Source organism: Equus quagga, chromosome 10 (genome assembly GCF_021613505.1).
Source record: "Equus quagga isolate Etosha38 chromosome 10, UCLA_HA_Equagga_1.0, whole genome shotgun sequence".
NCBI lineage: Eukaryota > Metazoa > Chordata > Mammalia > Perissodactyla > Equidae > Equus > Equus quagga.
The window spans coordinates 60911640-60932902 of record NC_060276.1 but is presented as its reverse complement, the minus strand read 5'-3'; the positions used below and the strand labels follow the sequence as shown (position 1 = coordinate 60932902).

Genomic DNA, 21263 nt, shown 5'->3' with positions numbered 1-21263 from the left:
GAGCAAAAATTATCCAGGAGAGGAAAGGTAGGAATGGCTATCTGGAAACAAAAAACAATATGATCACGGTACAGAGGTGAGGAATAGCATATTGCATGAAAGCAACCACAAGTATTTTTGTGTCATAAAGACACAAAATTAGAGGAAGGAAGTGATAGGAAATGAGGGTGGAGAGGTGGGTATGGGTGAAGTAGTGACCAACATTTTTCACGTTTGAGTCTTATTCTCTTCACTCTTGAGAGTCAATGAAATGTTTTAAGCAGGTATTGACATTATCAATTTGATATTTTGGAAAGATAACTCTGGCAAACAATATATTGAATGGTTTGGACTATGATAAGACTAGATACAGGAAGAGCTGTTAGGAGGCTATTAAACTGGTCCCAGGGAGAAATATTGAGGCCATGAACTGATGCAGTGAAAATAGAGAAGATAGATATGAGAAAGGTATAGGAAATGAAATTACCAGGATTTGGTGATAGATTAGATGTACAAAGTAAAGGAGAAGTGTCAAGAACAACTCTCAGGTTTCTAGCATGAGTGACATGGTGGTATTGTTAGCTGATATAGGGAATACAGGAAGAAAATCAGGCTTAGAGTGATAAAATATGAAGTAATGTATCCAATTCTGGGCAGGTTGAGTTTGAGGGTGGGGTTTATAAACATTGTCTTATGTTTTAAGAAATAAATTATATCTATTTTTATAATATAGCTCTCTGACCATAAATATTTTCATTTCAGTATTGATATTATTTTAGGAAATATTTGAGTGCATTTAGACTTCTTTTTGGTCCATGAGGAAGCTTGGGACAGATGATATGTGTGTGTGTGTGTGTGTGTGTGCATGTTCACATGTCTACAGAAAGAGTGAACATAAAGAGGGCCTAGGTGCTGCATTGAGCTAGGAGAAGTGTATGGTTATGTGAATTTGTAAACACAGTCTTGGGTATGCCATAAATAGCACACTAATTATTTTAAAAAATCAAACTAAAGTTGATTCTTAGGCCCCATGCTAACCAACTGGTGTTTCAATCTCTGTCCCTGTGTGTTGCATGCATGCATGCATGTTTGTGTCTGTGTGTGTGCATGTATGTGTATGTTTGAGGACCTTTTCCCTTCTTTAGAATCTCACAAAAATTTGGAGGTTGTATATGGTTCCTGGAAATATTGTTTTTACTACAACATGTATGCTACTGAGACATTCATTATCTGAATCTATATGGTATCTTAAAGACTTGCTGCATTTGTGTCAAGCTTTGGCATGACATTCTCATCCAAGTTTGGAAGTTGTCCTATCTAGGGTCCAGCTGCCCTAGATTGCTGTATCACACCTCCACTCCCGGGAGATCATGGCATCTCTTTAGGCACTCGGATTCAGGGCATGGGTCCTCTGCTACTTGTGGAACTCCAAATCATAATCCTTTTCTGGTCTTGGGAAATTCCATTTTCTTTCACTGCTCATACTTCCCTCTCCTCAAATTCATATATTTAATTTTTGTTTCCAAGCCTACTCACCTTTGATTTCTTAGGCTTCTGTAAAATGAAAACTAGGAAGGTTATATTGTCTGAAAGCAACTTCTGCTTTTAGCACTGAATTTCAACCCTCCTCTGAGACAAAAAGGAAAAACAAAGGGAAAAATACAAGAATGAAATATGTATGTCTTATCCTTGGTTACCTTGAAAACTGAGCCTAATTCAAAACATTTATGTGTAGACAGTTTATTTGAGGAGTGATCACAGACAGTGGGAATGAAGAATCAGGGAGAGTGAAATGGAAAAAGAAAAATCCAGTTATTTGGAATCAAGTTGACTACAGCTGTGAATAACTGATATTCAATCTAGCTGGACCATTCTAGGAGATGTATAGAATGCACCTCAGAATGACCTGCCTAAGGGGTATTTGACCCATTGACTCCTGGTGCCCATTTAGTTGAGGATTGTGCTATTGCGTGTTAAATCTTAGTAATTTTCAGATCAAGTATGTGTGAATGCAGAGTGAGGTCCCAGAGTCATTCCATGTTGTGGTGTCAGAGAAGCTGTGGAGCAGGAAGTGAGCAATATGCAGGACCAGATGGAGATGAGATACTGTCAGCATGAAGTGGGATTGAAGCTTACATGCCACTTTTTGTTATTGTAAGGGTGGAGCCAGACCTGAGGGTGAGACACTGCGAGGTAGCACTCAAGATGTGTTCTGTAGAGTCCACACTTTGCACCACTCACTGTCTCTCATTCCTTCCATTAAGTTTTTAATGCAGTGACAAATGGCATTCTCTACAAAAGACAAAACATGGGGGAGATTAATAGAATAGTAGTCTGACCCTGCTGTTGCAACTGATCTCAAGTTCATATTGACGTTCATTGTCTCACTCCTTTACCTGCAATCTATCTTCCCCTAACTTTTAACCAGTACTTTAGTTGGGATAGATGGCTTGTCTGGTGGGAAGACCCAAAATTTCAGCCTTAAGGGATCTGAGTCCTTTGTTGACTTTCCCTTGCCAGGCTGTGGTAACAGCAATTTTCTATTAATCATTATCTTGAGGCATGGGAGCATGAAAAAATACCCTAGTGAATTCCCTGGGTTCTAGAAATTTCTCCCCACCATGCTCATATAAGAGTAACCTGAGCTCCTTATAGTAATAGGGTCAGTTTCCCCATTACTATTAACTCCTTTCTTTGCATGCTGGTCCACTTTTATGAGGAGTCCCAAATGATCAGGTGGAGATTGGGGCTTCATGTTCAATGGCACCCTACACTCATTTGTTAGAAGAATTCTTCTCCCTCAAAACCAAGGCTTTGAATCTGGCAGAGCCTGAGAATTAATTTAGGGATGGAAAGTCATAGTTCACAAGTGTTGGAGAGGAGAACTAATCCTATTACTTCCTGGACCAATTTATTCTGGCTACTGAGGATACAGAACCGTATATCAGCTATTGGCTCGATGAATATACTTTCTACTGGAGGGTTGTGACTCAACCCTTTATGGTTTAGTTCCCAAATGGAACCTTCATTAAGCATCTACTAGGCCATTTAATTAGGCTGACTGAGTCCAGATGATGTGATATACAGTAGAATTAGTAGATCTCAAGTGGAAGAGGGCTCATGTAATTAACCTGCAAAAAAGTGACTGGTCTCTTTGACAGATGGTGTTATATCAAGAGCTCAGTATCAGTCTCTGCTGGTGGCAGATTGGGCATTCAGCAGTAAAAGTAGCTATATCAGCCTTGGTGAAAGGAAGGCCTTGTCTAACTCTCATCCCTGCCATCATAGCCACTTCATTCAGGGTCCATTTACAAAAGCACTGGGGCAGCCTAGGAGAGAGGCTGGCTGATATCTATAGAATAAATTATCCTGTTCACCTGGATGTTGAAGCTGTTCTCAACATTAATGCGTGTCACAAACTTCTTCATGTTTTGCCTATTTTTATAGGTCATTCACATGCCTCTACCCTAGACTTCCTTGTCTCCAATATCTTAATCTTGCTATTTCTAGGCCTTTGAACAGCTGGCCAAGCCATTTATCACTGCCCAGAAGTTCATGGATATCCATACCTGTGTCCATTTCTCCTTTTGCATTGTATCAGCTATTTCTACATAATAAATTACCCTAAAACTCAGTTGCTTAAAAGAATAAACCTATATTTTTGCTCATGATATTTTGGTCAACTAGGTGATTCTGTTTTTCTGGAAAAGGCTTGTTTTATCTCAGCTGGGCTTGCTCATGCATCTGCAGTCAACTAGTGGGTCAGCTGGGAGATGGCTGGTCTAGGAGACCTTTTCTCACATGTCTGGTAATTTGTTGCCTAATGGCTAGGGAAGTTGGGGCCACATGGATCTCATTATTCAGCAAATTATCCTGGACTTGTTCACCTGGTGATATCAGAGTTCTGAGAGAGAGGGGAAGCATAGAAATCCTTTTGAGCACTAGGCCCAGAATTGGCACTTATACTGCATCCAATGGGCCAAACAAACCACAAGGCCAGTCCATTTTCAAAGGGTAGAGAAATAGACTCTACCCCTTAGTGGGAGGAATTGAAAAGTCAGAAAGAACAGGGTAAAGAATTGCAGCCATTTTTATAATAAATTTATTATACACATCAAGTTAATAACCACGTGTACTACTTAAAACTTTGCCAACTGGAAGGATTTCCATTTATTTCTGTCTTTTAGGGACACCCATATATGTGGCTGGTAGATGCAGCAGCAGGCTATTTTTGGTTCACAACAACACATTGAGCATACTCAACTGTGAAGCAGGCCCTGGAGTTGTTTTTTTTTTCTTTTTTTACAGCTGGTCATATGGAACCCCACACGAGAGAGAGAGGATCAGTGCAACAGAGGTAAGTGGCATGAGGTCTGGGCCTTCTGTTGGTGCAACTTACTTGGGACTTTGGGATCAGTCTGTTGTGTAATAGCCAGCCCTGGTAGTCTAGTAGATAAGATTTTGTGTTCTTACCACCACAGCCTGAGTTCATTTCCTGGTCAGGGAACCACACCACCCGTCTGTTGTCTGTCAGTTCTCATACTGTGGCAGCTGCATGTTGCTGAGATGCTGAAAGCTATGCCACTTGTATGTCAAATGCCAGTAGGGTCAGCCATGGTGGACAGGTTTCAGCACATCTTCCGGACTAAGACTAAGAAGGATCTGGCTGCCTGCTTCCAAAAAGTAGGCCATGAAAAACTCTATGAATAGTAATGGATCATTGTCTGATACAGTCCCAGAAGATGAGAGGGTGATGCAAAAAGACTGGGCAGGGTTCTAGTCTGCTGTACACAGGGTCACTAGAAGTCAGAATCGACTCGACAGCACTAACAACAACTATTGCATAATAGATTGTTATTGACTTGGTGGATGTAACAATAACCAGCTCATGATAGTCAGCTCTAGTGGCAGTCACTTGACATGTCACTTAATGTCCCCTAGTCATATGCTTAGTCTCCACTAGGGTCTAGTAGCACATCCAAGTCTGCTTTTCAAACATCAAGCAACCCTCTGCTACAGAAGGCATGGCCATGTCCCATAACCCCTAGAATTTATGCTATACCTATGTAATTTGGGCCAGAAAATGCACATGGCATTCCTATCCACTACAGATACCTCTAACACCATCAAATCTGCTAGGTCATATGTCCTGAGCAAGAGGGAAGCTTCCCACTGGATCTTTTAAAAAGTCCTCTGTGATATAAGGCCTAAAATTAAGACCTGATATTATATGCTGCCTTGACATCTGAAACAAGAAGGGCCTCGCACAGCCTAACTGCAAAGTTCCCCTCTATATTCTGCCTCTGTGGATAAGGTCTCCTAGTCAGACCACTCTCCTTATCAAGGGTGCCAGGCACAGTTCTCGCTTATTCCGGAGTAGTGGGTTTCGGTTTCCTGCCAGCCTATGGAATTATTCACACAAGCTGATTTCATCCTCTCACAGAAACCAGGGGGCATTTTCCCCTCTTGAAACTATAAAGCCTTCCTCCCACAGCCCTTTCTTGTTCACTCTGTCCCAGATTGCAATCCTCATGTGGTCCTATGTGGTATGTGGTGTCCTCCTCCTCTGGGCTATGAATATATGTGACTAATAAACTACTATTGATCGTATCTGCTCAAGATCGTATCTGTGTTGATTGTTGTGTGTTTGGCCATTGCCATAACTCTAGAGTGTCTCTCAGCAATGGGGTGAATGGGAAGCAATTAAAACACCCTCTCTTACTGCTCAGAGCCTTACTCAAAACTGTGTCTTTTGAATCTGTTGATAATTGGGTAATGACAGTATTTCCAAGCGTGATATATTACGGCTTCCAACATTCAAAGAGGACTGCCAATCGCTGTATTGCTTTTTTTTTTTTAAATTGGAAGGGGATCCAATGTAAGGTTTCTGCCAGATGTTGAATATTCCAAGCCAATTATTACCCAGGGACGCGGGAAATAACCACAAAGTACGTTCATGAAAGCTTTGGATCTACTGTCAGATGGACTTACACCGGAACTCCATGTATCATCCTGGCCTTAAGTCCCCATCCTATCCAGAGAATAATGACAGAATTTTAGGTCCCCTCATATCAATGTCAGTTCTGACTCTATGCTCAATAGTTTTTTTTTTCCCTTGAAGTCTCTTTTACCTGATTTAATATTGCTATATTTCTTTTCGTTTTTAAAGCGATTTGCCTTGTATGTTTTTTTCTTTGCAACTTTTATTTGAAGTTTACCTTTTATTAACAATATATAGCTGGATTTAGCAAATCCAGTCTGAGAGCATCTGTCATTTAAGAATGAGTTTATCCCATTTACATTGCCTATCTTTATGATTATATTTAGATCTATTCCTATCTTATTTGTGTTTTCTGATTTGCCAGTTTCTAGGGGTTTTTCCCTACCTTTCTTGTTCTTTGTTAGGTTAACAATCTTTGTTAGGTTGACTGAGTTTCCTTAGTTCTTTTTTCTCTCCATTGTATTCCCATTACTGCTTTTTAACTGAGCTCTGTAGAATATCTGTTTTCTGCTTATGGATAATATCTTGGGCAGATCCCATTGCTTTTTGATTACTTTCAGGCATTAACAAACAATCTAGTTTTAGGTATTAAAAAGATCAATCTAGTCTATTATTATATTTTTAATCTCTCCCTTTCTCTTCCTATAGTTGGGTCTGACTCATGATTGGAAACCTGCAGTGAGAAGTGGTAGGAAAGAGGAGGATATGTATGGATGGCTTTTTTCCAATTTCTTTACCATCTTCTTTATGCCTTCCTCCCCTGCTTATTTGGCTGCTTCTAGCTCATGCATCACGATTGGGGTTTGGAGGGGAGGTGAGGGGAAGAAAATATATTTCACTGGACTGCTCCATTATAATTTGGCACCTATATCTTTCATGATGTGTTATGTGCCCAAATTCAAGCTTTTTCTCCCATGGATATTCCCCTTTGTAAATTCTTGGGAAAGCCCATCCCCTTTAGGGATATTCCAGTGCATGTCCATTCCCATGTCTGAGATACGCCCCTCTAGCTAACTACTTATCACTTTCCTCTCCTTTTCTGTTTTTGACAGTGATGTCCAATCCTAATTTTCTTAGGAGAGCGTAATTTCTTCTGGCATGAATATCTCTTGGTATAACAGAAAGACTCTGCAAAAGTCCAGGCTGGAATTTTCTGATACTGATCTCTTTAATAAGGGGAATGTTATCAACAAAAAAAGTGAGCTCTTAGCCCCATACTCTAAACTCTGGAGTAGTGATTCTGAGAGAGAGAGAGAGGATCAGGAGAGAGAAAGTTTGTGTAGAAACATGCATCAAAGTTGGGGAAGTACATCAAACTACACACGCCCTCTGGAATACCTGATATGTTTGCCTCCACTCCCTTGTTCGCAAATCACTGCTGTGGTGAGCCTCACATTGCAATGGGATATGTCATATTCTTGACTTATTGGGTGCAGAAAGAAAGATTTCAGTATATGTGTGAGTATACTTAGGACTCTCTTGTTCTGAGAAGTGAAGAGACTGAAAGCTCTTATTTCTTCCTTGTGTGTTCTCTCTTTTTAGTATGTCTTCTCTTCCCTTCTCTCTTTTCCATTTTCTTTCTCTCACTTGCAGCTGGGATAGTAATACAACGTTAAGACTGTGTGCCAGGCTTGGACCTGTTTGCTGTCAAATTCATTCCTCAGTATTTACTTATTTTACTCTGGTTGCAGAGAGACTGACTCCTCTAGGTTGTGTTTCTCAGGGTCCTGTGTCAGTTGGCTTCCTGGTGGACTCATTGAATTGTAGGTAATGATGGGAATTTGGAGAAAAAGAAGAAGGGAGAAGCCAGAGTATTTCTCTCCCTCTTATCTTCCTCGGTGGTATCTCTGGCAGCAGCTGTTCATGACTCTAGCTCCCAATGAACATGCCTGCTAATGTTCCAGTCTCTGCCAAGTGATTCTGGCCACTGAGGTGTGTCTCCATTTCCTTTCTTTGTCCCTTTGTCCTAGGGGTGGTGGCAGCTTCTTGTCGTTGCTAATCTTTCTAATCCATCAACTTTATATTTCCATTGCCATGTCCTCTATTTCAGTTTCCATCAGCTCCCAATGGGTCTCTGTTTCTCTGTACATGCCACTCATTTAAGATGCAGTCACACTTAAATTTTTTATTCCTAGAATTTGCTATGATCTTTCTCTGGTCTTTCATGCTTCTATTTTGCTTTGCCAGTGAACTCATCCCTTTTTGTCAGACTATCTCCAACTTTGATTCCTTTGAGTCTCAGCTTACATTTTTTTTTCTAGGAAATTTTCTTTGTCTTCTTTCTCCTCTTAGTCTGGGCTAAGTATCTTGATTCTGTGCTCCCATGTGTCATGCAGTGCCCCAATCAGTAATGACACTATGTTAGAATTGAAGTTTTTTATTTGTATCTCCTACTAGACTGTACCACAAAGGCCTGACTTATACTGCAAGCATTTAGCATTATATGCCCAGTGCCTAGCAGGAAACACAAGGTAGATACTCAATAGATAACTGTTGGTTATTTACCTATTGTTGATGAACCTCACTTATTATATTCTAAAGACTTTATTTGTTTGTGTGACTGTTTCTCCCACCAAAGCACTAGCTTCTTGATTGCGGGGAATCAGTGTTATTTCTTATGTCTACAGCATGTAGTTCTATATCTGCATAGCATAATGGCTACATATGCAGTACACAGCAGACACTCAAATGATTTTGAATTAAACACTAAACCTTATTTTTGAAGAGGCGGAAATAGAAGTTCACAGAGGTTAAGTAAACTGTCCAAGGTCATAGAACTAGCTTCTAACTGTGAGACCAGACTCCATGTCTCCTGATTCAAAGTACATTGCTCTTCTATATTTACCAAGTCCCTCTGACTTCAGTCACTTATCCTATACTATGAATTTAAGTTCATAATTCTTTTTTTTACTGATTTACATTATATGTTTTAACAGGCTATAGAGTTAAATACGTTGTCCTGTATTTTTTTTAAAAAGGGGGAAATACCTAGTAATTACACTCAGATAATTACCCAAAAGAAATGAAAATATACATCGGCATAAACCTTTTCAAGAATATTCATATCAGTGTTTTTCACAATATCCAAAATTAATAACAACCCAAATGTTCATCAACATAAGAATGGATAAAGAAATTGTGGTATACTTGTATGCTGGAACACCACTTGGCAATAAAAAGGATTTAATTACAGATACATATATCAACATGGATAATTCCTGTAGATACTATGTTGATCAAAAGAAAGCAGATACAAAAGAGTATATACTGTATGATTCAATTTTTATGAAGTTCAAGAAGAGGCAAAAACTAACCCATATTGAAAAAAATTAGAACAGTGGTTGTCTGTGTATTAGGGTGGGAATAGGCTAAAAAGGAGCATGAGACAAAAGTTCTATATCTTCTTTTGGGTGGTAGTTACAAAAGTGTATATAAATTGCCAAAACTCATCAAATTGAACACTTAAGAACTGCAAACTTTTAAAAATATAAATTATAAGGACAGGCCCTATTTCTGAGTGGTTAAATGCACTCACTCTACTTCGGTGGCCCAGGGTTCACTGCTTTGGATTGTGGACGCAGACATACACATCGCTCATCAAGCCATGCTGTGGTGGCGTCCCATGTAGAAGAATTAGAATGACCTCCAACTACGATATACAACTATATAGTGGGGCTTTGGGGAGAAAAGAAAAAAACAGATTAGCAACAGATGTTAGCTCAGGGCCAATCTTCTTCACCCAAAAAAAGAAGCAAAAAAAATATATATAAATTACACATCAATAAAAAAGAAAAAGAATGGAGAAATATTTTTCTTTTCATGGGGTGACCTTCCATGGATCTTAAAATCACATTATATGCCTCTTACATAAAAGGCTAGACCTAGATAATGAGGTACAACAATATTGAATAATCACCTAATGTGATTAATTCAGAATTTGGTCTAATGGAAACTTGGAAAATAATTACTGAGAATAGTGATTAGTGCCAAATTAGCAGTCTCGGATCTAAAAGTAAAGTGAATAGCTTAATGTTGAGTACAGGATGATGGTAAATGAAATTGCAAATAAAGAAGGTTACAGGGTAATTAAATTTTAAGTTGTACGTTTTTAAGTTATGCCCCACTTTAAAAATTATATTTATTTTCAAGAAGACTTCTTGTTGACATATCAAAAGCATATACATTGGTGAGTCTGTGTCTTCAAATTATATCTTTTTGTTGGAAAGTGGATCATTGATTTATCATTAGCTCTTAGGTTAGATGGTGTTTAGGCAGCTAAGAAAAAAATGAGTCATTGATTTATCTAATAGCCTAGGGCTCCCATATTTTAATTACCTGTGTTCTCTGTGAATAGTCAACCAGGTTGTTAACACCAGGCATCCTGTTTTGTGAAATACTTGGCTTATTTTTGTCTTCCTTCCTTCCCCCTTCCGTGTGAGTGTGTAGATTCACGTGTGTGTATTTTGTTTGTTTCTGTCTTCTATCAGAAAGGTAAGGATGATTATTATTAAAAATAAAAAATTACCAGGAAAACATGTTCCCACTTTTAATGTGTAATTTTGCAGTATTCAGAATATGCAGAAAACACAAAAGAATAATTTTCCTTGGTATCACACATATTTATGTTTGCCATAACGCTCAAAGTGTACATCACTTTAAAAGACATGCAACACCATCAACCACAATTTTTTTTCGAGTGCCTGTTGCAAGCATTGTTAAAGTTAACGTCTTTACCCCGAAAAAATGGTGGTCTATTCTGGTCTGTTTAATTTTAGAAGCTGAAAATACAAAATATTTATAAGGAAGAGACAGTACTAACACAGGATTCTGTAATTATATAGGACAAATACAAAGATATCATTTAAAAATGCAATAGTAGTCAGAGAAAATTCACTTTTTGTCAACATGCCGTGGGATTCATATGTACATTATCCATATATATATATATATGCACACACACACACACACATATATATATAACCTGTTAATCATATGGTCAGTATTATGTGAATGTTTATCATTGAAAGTTCAGGAAAAGATATCACATGGAGATTACATAAAGCCTTTTCCTTTTTTAGATATTTGGCTCTATTCTTTCTCTGAAACTAATAACACAATACATCCTACTTTTAATTACATATTTTTCCCTGATTGCCACAGACAAAATAAATATGAAAGTATTAAATTTTTCTTGATATTCAATTTGGTAATCTATGTACTGAGATGTTCTAGAGATTTTGACAAAGGAAAACAACAGAAAAGAAGAAACCAGGTTTAAATTTATGCCTAATTTGAGGAAAATAAAAATGAAAAGGGCACGATAATACAAAAGAATATGTAACTATTGCAGAGGTCAGCCTTTCTGGTGAAATCTCACTGTGTTTATTAGCAATCAGTACATGTTGGTCATGGTAAAATCTGAGTAATTTGACTAACAAATAAAATAGGCGTAATTTGCACGGAGTGGAAGTGGGAGTAGAAAGTCCTTGCCATTTTTTAGAAGATCTATGGAAAGATATCATATGGAAGATATAAATTATGGTGAAAATAGTACTGGTATTCTGCTTTTAACTACTAGGCCACTTCTTTGGAATAACAAAAATGATTCTCTCTTGGAGTTTTCAAGAGCAGTTGATTTAAGTTTGTCAATCCTTTCCCTCAACTCTGTGAAAACAAGGATCTCTGCATCTGGGGTTTTCCCAGCAAAGGCAGCTTGAAATTGACATCTTAATTAGGATTATTGTATGAAGAGGCCTTGACAGTTTCTGGAGATTTAGGAGTTCTTGAATAGTTTTCTACATCCACTTGGAATTGGAGAGATTTTGTAGTAAGAAAATAGATTGCGAAGTGGCCAGAATCCAGTTCCCAGTGGTTTTCCTCCCTTGAAAGCTAGGACTGGGGGTAAAATTCTTTTCTGTCCAGTTTCCTCCCTGTGCTAGCTTTGCGCTCTAATCTCATTCCAGGGCATAATGGCCCAGCTTTTCTCTTCAGGGACTCCAGGAAGCTGCTGGAGTTTCCGCTGATCTATTAAGTGGTAGCCAGCAGGTCTAAGGGTCAGGGATAGCAAACTGTATTTGTGAGTGGCTGCAGCTGGGGAGGAGATTAAATACTTTAGCAAGCACAGCAGGCAAAACGAGTGATGGCCCGCAGGCGGGGCTACTGTTTCCTTTGCTGCTTAGGGCAGTTCTGCTCCCAGCTTCTGGGAGCCTCTGGGAATAGCATGCGGTGCTACTGGGACCTGAGGGCAGACAATGGCATCTAGGAACCTGAAGGCACACAGGATAATGTCTCAGTGGTGTCTGCTCACACATTCATTTTCTCCCTGGATTACCAGCATGTGCAGGTCCCTTTCAAGATGACACTCTGGATGGTAGCCCCTCCAGCAAAGATCAGTAAGTGAGGAATTTCCCAAGGCTCTCTCAGGGAGTTGCCTAACACTAGGGACTTTCAGGGCTTTTCCAGATGTTAAGAAAGACACCCTTTTCTTAAAAGACCAGAGAAGGGGAAGCTGGAATATTTGCTTCCTGTTTGTCTGCTAAAAGGACCCTTTTGTTTTTCACAGCTCAAATGCTGTTGCAGTGATTATGTTCAAATGTTGGTGGTCTTCCAGCAGAAGGAGGCAGGAAGAGGTTCAGCACAAGAACTTAGACTGCAAAGGTTACCAATCATTCAAGAGAAGACAAGGCATAACATTAAAAGGAAAAACAGAGATTCTCTAGATCTAGTATCTAGATTGATTTTGGATACTAACTGATTTGAGCCTTTAGGAAACCTTTTCTCCTCACAGGAAGATTGTTATAGTTGCCAGGCAGTGAGAAAGTGGGACAAGTCCATTTCTTGTTTTTTAAAAGATATGCCTTTTTGCCACCACTCAGAATTTAAGGGGAAAAATAAAGTAAGAATAAATTCAACAAGAAGAGCTGTTATATTTTAACTGTTTTGCCTTTATGAACACTCTGAATTACTAGTGTTATGCCTCTTCTAAGTAGATTTATTCTCAGTTATTTCTTTTATGTTCTTTAATAATTTGCCTGGCTTTTGCCTTGGTGGTGTTAAAATTATGAATCCTTTAAATGTTTGAAATGTTTATGAGTGAGTAATCGTTACTTCAGAACCAAAAATAATGCCAGGAAAACATGGAAGAATCTGTAGAATTTTGTTATATTAAAATAAATTTATTCTAAAAGAAATCATGTTTATCATTCCAAAGTTTTAGTTAAGTGACTTGATTGATACCAAAGCTTTACCATTCGTAAAATGTAATATTTAACGATGACACACACAAAATCCCTATGTTCATAGCATGATAGATTGTCAGAGCTGGAAGAATCCTTAGAGATCACTCTCATCCAACCCCCTCATTTTATAGATAGGAAGTCTGAGGCCCAGGGAGAGAAGATGCTTTGTGAACTTCATAAACCAGAACTAGAATGCTGGTCTTATGCCTCCTTGATTAGAAATACATGCTGTCTTGGGTGACAATAATTAGCACTTATGGAGAGTTAACGTTCTTTTAAATTGTTCTTGTAGTACTCGATATGTTGATTGTAATAAATAGTCTAATTAAATATTAATGTCAGGAGCATAGAGCAAAGGGCCTTCCCAATAGGTCATCCATCCCCATATGTTTAAGTAGGACTTTATTGAGCCATCACTGACAGATATTTTTTTGCCACAACCTTAGTAAGAGAATGTATATTAAAAAAAAAATTTCCTATTAGCATTCATTCATCCATTCAGCAAACATTTTTTGAGTGCATTTTACGTGTGGAACATTATACTGGGCCCATGGGCTACAGAGCTGAACAAGACTCCATCCTTCCCATGAGGAGCTTTCTAATTATTTCAATGCCTACAGGAAAGAAATGGCTCTGCAGAAGGAAAAGAGGGAAGCAGCACGGTATAGTGGAAAGAGAAGATTACTTTGAGGTATTTAATATCTGTGCAAATTTAGGAGCCAGTGCCTTGCACATAAGCAATCAATAAGTATGTGTTGGATGAGTGAAGTACTTCTTTGTGCCTCATTTTTATCATTTCTAAAATGAGAATAACATTGCTGTTTTGGTGATGATGAAAGAATTAAATGATGAGAATTGTGATGAGACAATCAAATAGAATATATGTGAAAGCACTTTTGAAACTATTGAGAAATAAAGTCTAACTTAGGAGCTAACTGGCTTTCTTATCTAAAAATGTATTTATTATTGATTCGATAAGTATCTGTTAAGCTATTTCTACATGCCAGAAATGTGCTAGGGGATAAACGTAAAAACTAGCCTCAATCCTTGAGAAATTTGTAGGCAAATTAATTAACGAGTATATCTGAAAGGGATTTCAGCAGTGTATTGGTGAGGGCTGAGGTAGAGAGGAAGAAGATGGATTATCTCAGATAAACATTAAGGTCCTTTCTATAGCAGAGAGGGTTGGTGATAATTAGTCATTATCTATAGGCTTCATGTAAGCTAGAGCATGATGATGTCGCATATATAATGTAGGGCAAAGGTGAAAGAACACAGGATAAAACACAGAACTGCTGCCGTGTAGGCTGCTAGAGGCGGCTGTATTTCCCTGAAGGGATGAAAAACTAATATCATTCTATGAGAAAAAACAAACTTTATGGTTGGGATTGTATTTTGATAATCCAGTGGTATGAATTAATGTAAGCCCAGGTCTGTCTGTCAGACCAAGTGACAGTTTGGGGTAATTATAAGAACATTGGACTGGGAGTCAGGAGACATGGCTGGATTGTCATTTCAGCTCTGTCACATACTTACTCTATAACCATGAAAAGTCACCCTGCTTCTTTGGCCTCGATTTCCTTATAAATAATTAAAGATGATTCCTTATCAATGAAGAGTTAGTTATGATTGCTAAAGCCCTTTTCAGCTCTTATTATTCAAAGCAGACATTTAAATTATGGTTCTCAATGCTATGCATTTTAAAGCTTTGATATCTATCACTATGATCACGAGAAGATCAGAAGAATATCACCAGCTGATAAATGCATTGTTTCCATTTTAAAATATGTACCCACATTTGAAAATGATTCAGTGGGAACATGGATAATCTTGTTGTTGTTAACTGTGAATACTTTTGCTCTATTAGTAAATATTTTACTATTATAAAGAAAAATGCTTCCATTCATGCCTCTGCATCTTTAATAAGTCATTATTAAAATGGAAAATATGAAATGACTGAGAAGTTATTTTCCTGAAATTATGATGCTTGACAAAATGGCTGATATGTAAAGATGATTGAGAATGAAGATGTTATGATACTCTATCTTTTTTCTCTTTTCGGAATTTCACCTCTATAGTAAGATGCCCCCAGTTGTACCTGAAAGTTACCTCTTGATATTTGTAAGTCTCATCACAGGAGGACTAATTTACAGTTTAAATGACAACTCCCCACCAGTAATGGACAGTGATATAATTTTCTTGTATTTACTTCCACCAATAGCCCTTGTTGCAGGATATTTTATACCCAGTGAGCCATTTTTTGAAAACATAGGGACCCTTCTATTGCATGCTGTGGTTGAAACCATGTGGAATGCATTTGGGATAGGCCTTTCCCTTTATGACATATGCCAGGTAAAGTACTTCAACCTTCAAGATGTGTCATTGCTCTATAACCTCTGGTTTGGTAGTTTGATCGCTGCAGTAGATCCTGTGGCTGTACTCTCTATATTTGAAAAAATACATGTGAATGAAAAGCTACATATTTTGTTGTTTGGAGAATCCTCCTTAATGACGCTATTACTGTTGTAAATATCCTAGTCATGAGCTTTCTAGGTAATGAATTAGGTTCTCTTATTCTCACCCCTGAAATTTAAATAAGAACTGAATTCTGGTTTAGGTCATACTTGAGCAATTTAGTCCTAGAAGTAAGTTTATGAATTGAGAGAGTATTGTTTACTGATCATTAATATGTTTTAGATATATTAATCTTCTATCAGTTTTTTAAGTGAAAAGTGGGATAAAACTTCTGGAGGTCACAGTCTTTCCAGTCATGGCAGATAAGAATACCTTAACCATTAAGGATATCTTCACAGCCTATCAGAATTTTTAGACCAAATCATGCATAATTTCACATTGATTTGTAGAAATATCTGTTGATATGGGGAAGCGTTCTAGGAATTCGTATTGAGAAGGAAATGGGGAGTTAAAAGACAAAAGTTGAGAAACTTCAAATTAGAAGGATACATAGGGCATAATTTGAGATTTTTCTGATTGATATTTACTCTAATCTTTTTTTATGCAGGTGTTCTATAAGCTGTTCAAATCTTTCTGTGAAATGCCATCTATCAAACCAGTCGATATTTTGGCGGGGATAGGAAAGGTTTTTTTTTTTTTGGAATAGGAGGTGTTTTCATTTGGCTACTGTTTCACATGGTTGCTGCCTTTACCGTTGCTTTACTAAGACCTTCTGGGTCACTGAACCTTTCTCTGTCTTCTTATATAGTTATCTCTCCTACCTGACAGCTGAAATGTTCCATCTCTCAGGGATTGTGGCATAAGTATTTGGACAAGTTTTTGATTTAGAGAATTTCTTTTAGGAATCGAGTCTGGTTTTCCACTAGAAATCTAGGAAATTGCATCTCCTAGATATGGGAGGAGGAGCCTCACTTTATGCTCTACTAGGATTTCCTATTATTGCCAATAGAGTCACTTAGTCATAGCACTGCAAGTGTTATTGTGACCAAGCTTATAGGCTCCCTGTAGAGATTAAATGGTTATGTTCCAACTACCTTGCCTATGTTGGAGGTGGGGGTCAGTATGACTCTTCCTTGCATGACAAAAATGCTGAGAATTTGGCATGGGGCTACCTAGGGCAGTTCTCTATCTTTGCAGGGGAGAATCATTCTCCTAAAAGATTAGTGTATCTGGCCTGAATAGCTTTCCTCTGGTAAGTAATTAGATGTCACACTGTGTAAATAAGCTTGTCATTAGCACTTATCATATAGATAAACTTTCTGCCATAACAATTAAATAATTTTATGACTTCCTTTGTAAACCATACGGCATATAATATGTTTTCTCTTATCCATAACTGGCATTTAACCAGTGATGATAGTACCTCATGTCTAATAATAAGCTCATAAGGCTAAATGCCCACATAGTAAGCTAAACAGTATTAACATCTAAATGCTTTTGAGGTAGGGTTTAGGGAGACTATCCCATTCGGTGTTTTTAAAAGCAATAATGGCATGAATTTTTCAAATGTTGCAGATTTTCTAGAAGCTTAAAAAGAAGAAGGAAAAGATTTATTTTCAAGTTAATTTCCACAAAACTAATGCCATTTTAAGTTCTAAAAGGATATACTGTAAATAATAAATGTGAAGTACAGTGGTTGGAATTAGTCTGTTTTAAATAAAATGTTCTAAGTTGAAAGCAAGGATTCTATCTATGGTCTAGGTGATTGTATCTTCATTTGTCAAGAGATGTGGTTTCTGCTTTAAATTGTCTTTGATTTGTATTGTCTTTGTTATCTATTATGGAAGACATGTTAAAAAAAGCCAACAAATGGATTGGATAAGGCAATTTAAATTTAAAAATTCTTCTAATCCAGGACATTTTTCAAAGCTTTTAATATAGTATCTTTTAAATGGCTTTCTTCTTTTGAGTACCCTGGACTTTGAAGGAACTTGGCAATATGGAGGTTGTTGCCATGTCTGTGTTGAATCCTGAAAGAATGAAACATAGGGAAAATAATATTGTCAAAACTATTTGCTTCCTCTGAAAATCTCGTAATGCTTATTTTTTTGTAAGTCTAAGATCTTTTATTTGCTTATTTACTAATTTTTTTGCTAAGGAAGATTCACCCTGAGCTAACATCCATGCGAATCTTCCTCTACTTTTTAGTGCGTAGGCTGCCAGCACAGCATGGGCATTAACAGAGTGGTGTTAAGTACACACCCAGGAACTGAACCCAGGACACCAAAGTGGAGCGTACTGAACTTAACTACTAGGCCGCTGGGGCTCACCCTAAGATCTTTTATTTTGAGTAAGGATTACAAGTATCTTTTGGGGCTATATCTGATAATCTTGTTTCTTTTGACCAGCAAAGGTAGTGAGAAGAGATCTTCTCTTCAGGTAACACCCTTCTCTTAGGGTAACACAACCATTGAATGATTTAATTTCATTCATATCATCTTAGGCTAAGACTTTAGGTGAATTTTTGTTACTTAAAAGTTTTTTGTATAAATATCATTTAAAAAATATACACCTGTATAGACTTTGTGTTTATGTGTAAAACTCTGTCTTACCCAGAGTGCAATTATTTTGAATGTAGTTTAAAAAGAAGAGCTCAAGCATGATTTAAAATATTTGAGAAAAAAATAAAATATTTGAGAGAATCCTTTTCTAAGACATTGTATTAATTGGAAAATTAATTAGGCTGAAAGCACTGGATTAAGAAATGGAACACTGATATTTGTGTCTCCTAAATGACCAAGCCCAGTAAGATATTGAAGATATTTGAACTCGTAACTGAAATGGATAAAATGATAATTCAACTAACAGTCAATTCATAGGTTTTAGATATTAAATACCTTTGAATAATTAAAATTTTGTCTTTTTTGTGATGGAAATAGAAAACCTTCAAAACCTTCTGAGCTTCAGTTTCTCTATCTGTTAAATGTAGATAATACCTATTTCACTAAAATGTGATTAATAAAATGAAAATATATTAACTGAATGCTATTTAAATATGAAAAGTAAATTTTAGTCATTCTGTAGTTATTCATTGATTGAATCACTGTAGCAAAAGTATAATTGTAGCCACAATTTTACTTTGGAAAAAAGTTCTCTCTCTTCCATTTTGTTCCATTGTCCAATAATTTGAAAAATGTAGCACAAAATGCCTGCTCTCAGTCAAGCATTGATCACTTTTTCAGAAATGAGCTGTGTATGAATCAGGTTCTACCTGGAGGATTACTCATTCTGAAAATGGTCAATATCATCATTGATTTTTTTTTTGAGGGGAAAATGGGGAAGCAACTTTACTGTGTGAAAAGTAATTAAAACACTATTAGGAGAATTGTGAGACTGAACACTATTTTCAGCCTAAAAGCAACAGGCATCCAGTCTTAATCATGGGTGCTTGTAACAGTGGTATAGTGCATCCATTATAGAACTTGTTTTTGTTCCTTTTCAATAATTCATTGTTTCTGAAGTCAATAAGTCCACATTTACTGATATTTTAAAGATAGGTTTTATTATACTTGCCTCCTACTTTAGACATTTTTGGTAAAAAAAATATCCAACCATCAGTGGCACGAATTGCTATAATATTAAATTCATGTATAAAATGTTAAATTTTATTATAATTAACAATTAAATTATATGTATATATTTGTATTATAAATTAACAGTCATTAGTGATTTTTTGAGATTAATATACAAGGCTAGATTTCTTTTTTTTTTCCAAGTAATTTTATTGGGATTATAGTGGTTTTATAACATTGTGTAATTTCAGGTGTAAGTTATTGTTTACCAATTCCTGAATACACTTCATCGTGCTCACCCCCAGTAGTCCAATTTTTATCCTTCACCATACATATGTTCCTCTTTATCCCTTTCGTTCACCACCCAAAGGCTAGATTTCTATTTAGAAACATGAAAATATGTTTTTTATCACCATTATATTTTGTTACTTTGTTTTTAAAGCTTGACAAATATGAATTTGCTTCTCTGAGTTTTAAATTGGTCTGTATTTCATTCAGAAAACAGTTTGCTATTGTTGCCTACCAGCATAGGTAGGAGAACAATGTTTGTTAATTAATAGTGGTTAGGTCAGACAGCTATGACTGTCTAATATTGTTTTACAGACTCTCAGAAAAGAGTGGGCATTGTTATTAAATGTCAGATTGACAACACTTCTTGGCAGAAGAGATAGAGGAACAACTATTCTTGTCTGGTATCATTTCTATGTACAATTAATAAAGTGCACCCTTCACTGGTTCTGCAGATAATATTATATCGAAGTTACCATGCAGAAAGCAGCAGGTAATTCATGTCTCATCTTCCATCCTCATATTATAAACATCCTTAAAAGATTATGTTCTCTGTAGAAAATTATTTGTGCAATTAGCTTGTTTGTGATTCCTGTTCAGGAGCTTGAACAAAATTATTTTACATTTTAATGAAAAATGAATTTCTAATTATAATTAAAATACTCAAAGAGTATTCTTTTTATATAGCATTTCCCCCCACTATAAAAAAACTCTAAATTTTTTAAAAAACAGATACTTATAGAACATGAGGATTCAAAAAAATGTTTTTATATAGTGACAAATAGTATTTTTGTGATATTAGAAATATAAAGTTCTTTTTGTGCATTTTAAGTGAACTACAAAGACAAGTCATTAGAATTTAAGAACATTCTAGCTTAAGCCTCCAGTTCTATAATGAGTTTGAGTTGTACCAATTGTTAAATTCCACAATTCATCTGTTTTACAATATAATAATGCTTTACAAAGAAAGTGACATCAATCAGCACAAAAATGCCATTTATAATGAAATTTCTATACTGTATTATAACTTTGCTAGTTTTCAAAACTGTTGGGATGTAGTAGAAGTTCCCCTTTGCTAACTCAAATGGTAGAACACTGTGTGCCTGTGGAGCATAGAGCTCTTTCACTTTTAGAAGGAGTTTGTCTCCTATCCCTGTTCCGCCACATGCCCATCTGGGTGGGCAGTGCAGGATAGGTTGCTGAGAGACCAAAGAAAAAACCCGCAGACAGCGAACGAGACATATGGGTTTATTGGGAGTTACTTACAGGGAAGGTCCACTCGCGGCCAGCTGGACAGCAACGTGCACCCGCTACCGCCCCCTGAGAGAAGCTTGCTTAAGTAGGCAGAGGAACAAAGGCTGCCTGCTTGCCGAGGGGGATCATCCCTGGATGACCTGCATTCCAAGGATCAGAGGACCCCTGGAGGGCCTCCATGTTCCCTCAGACCTCGAGGGTCCTGGTGCTAACTCTCCCACGAGAAAGCAGCTGGATTGGCCAAGCCCAGGACTGTTATCATTGTGAATGCTGGCATATAGCCTAGACAGCAGCCTCAAGGACACATGGCTTTTAAAGGGGCATGCCGGATAATGCCCCAACAATCCCACTGACACACACATGGCTTTGGTTGGCAACTGTGATCTTCATTATCTGTAGATTCCAGATAAGTGCCTTCTATTTACTTTCTAGCCTAGTTGGACACTTCAAATACTAAACTTAAATTTAAAATGAAGTCCTAGCTCAAAATATGTAGATAAATAAAATCAAATATGA

General features: G+C 37.1%; 1 pseudogene; it reads left to right on the top strand.

Annotated features, from left to right (window-relative positions):
* The first annotated feature begins 12299 nt into the window (after positions 1–12299).
* LOC124245458 (sodium/hydrogen exchanger 2-like) overlaps positions 12300–21263 on the top strand; it is a 140371-nt pseudogene continuing 131407 nt past the window's right edge.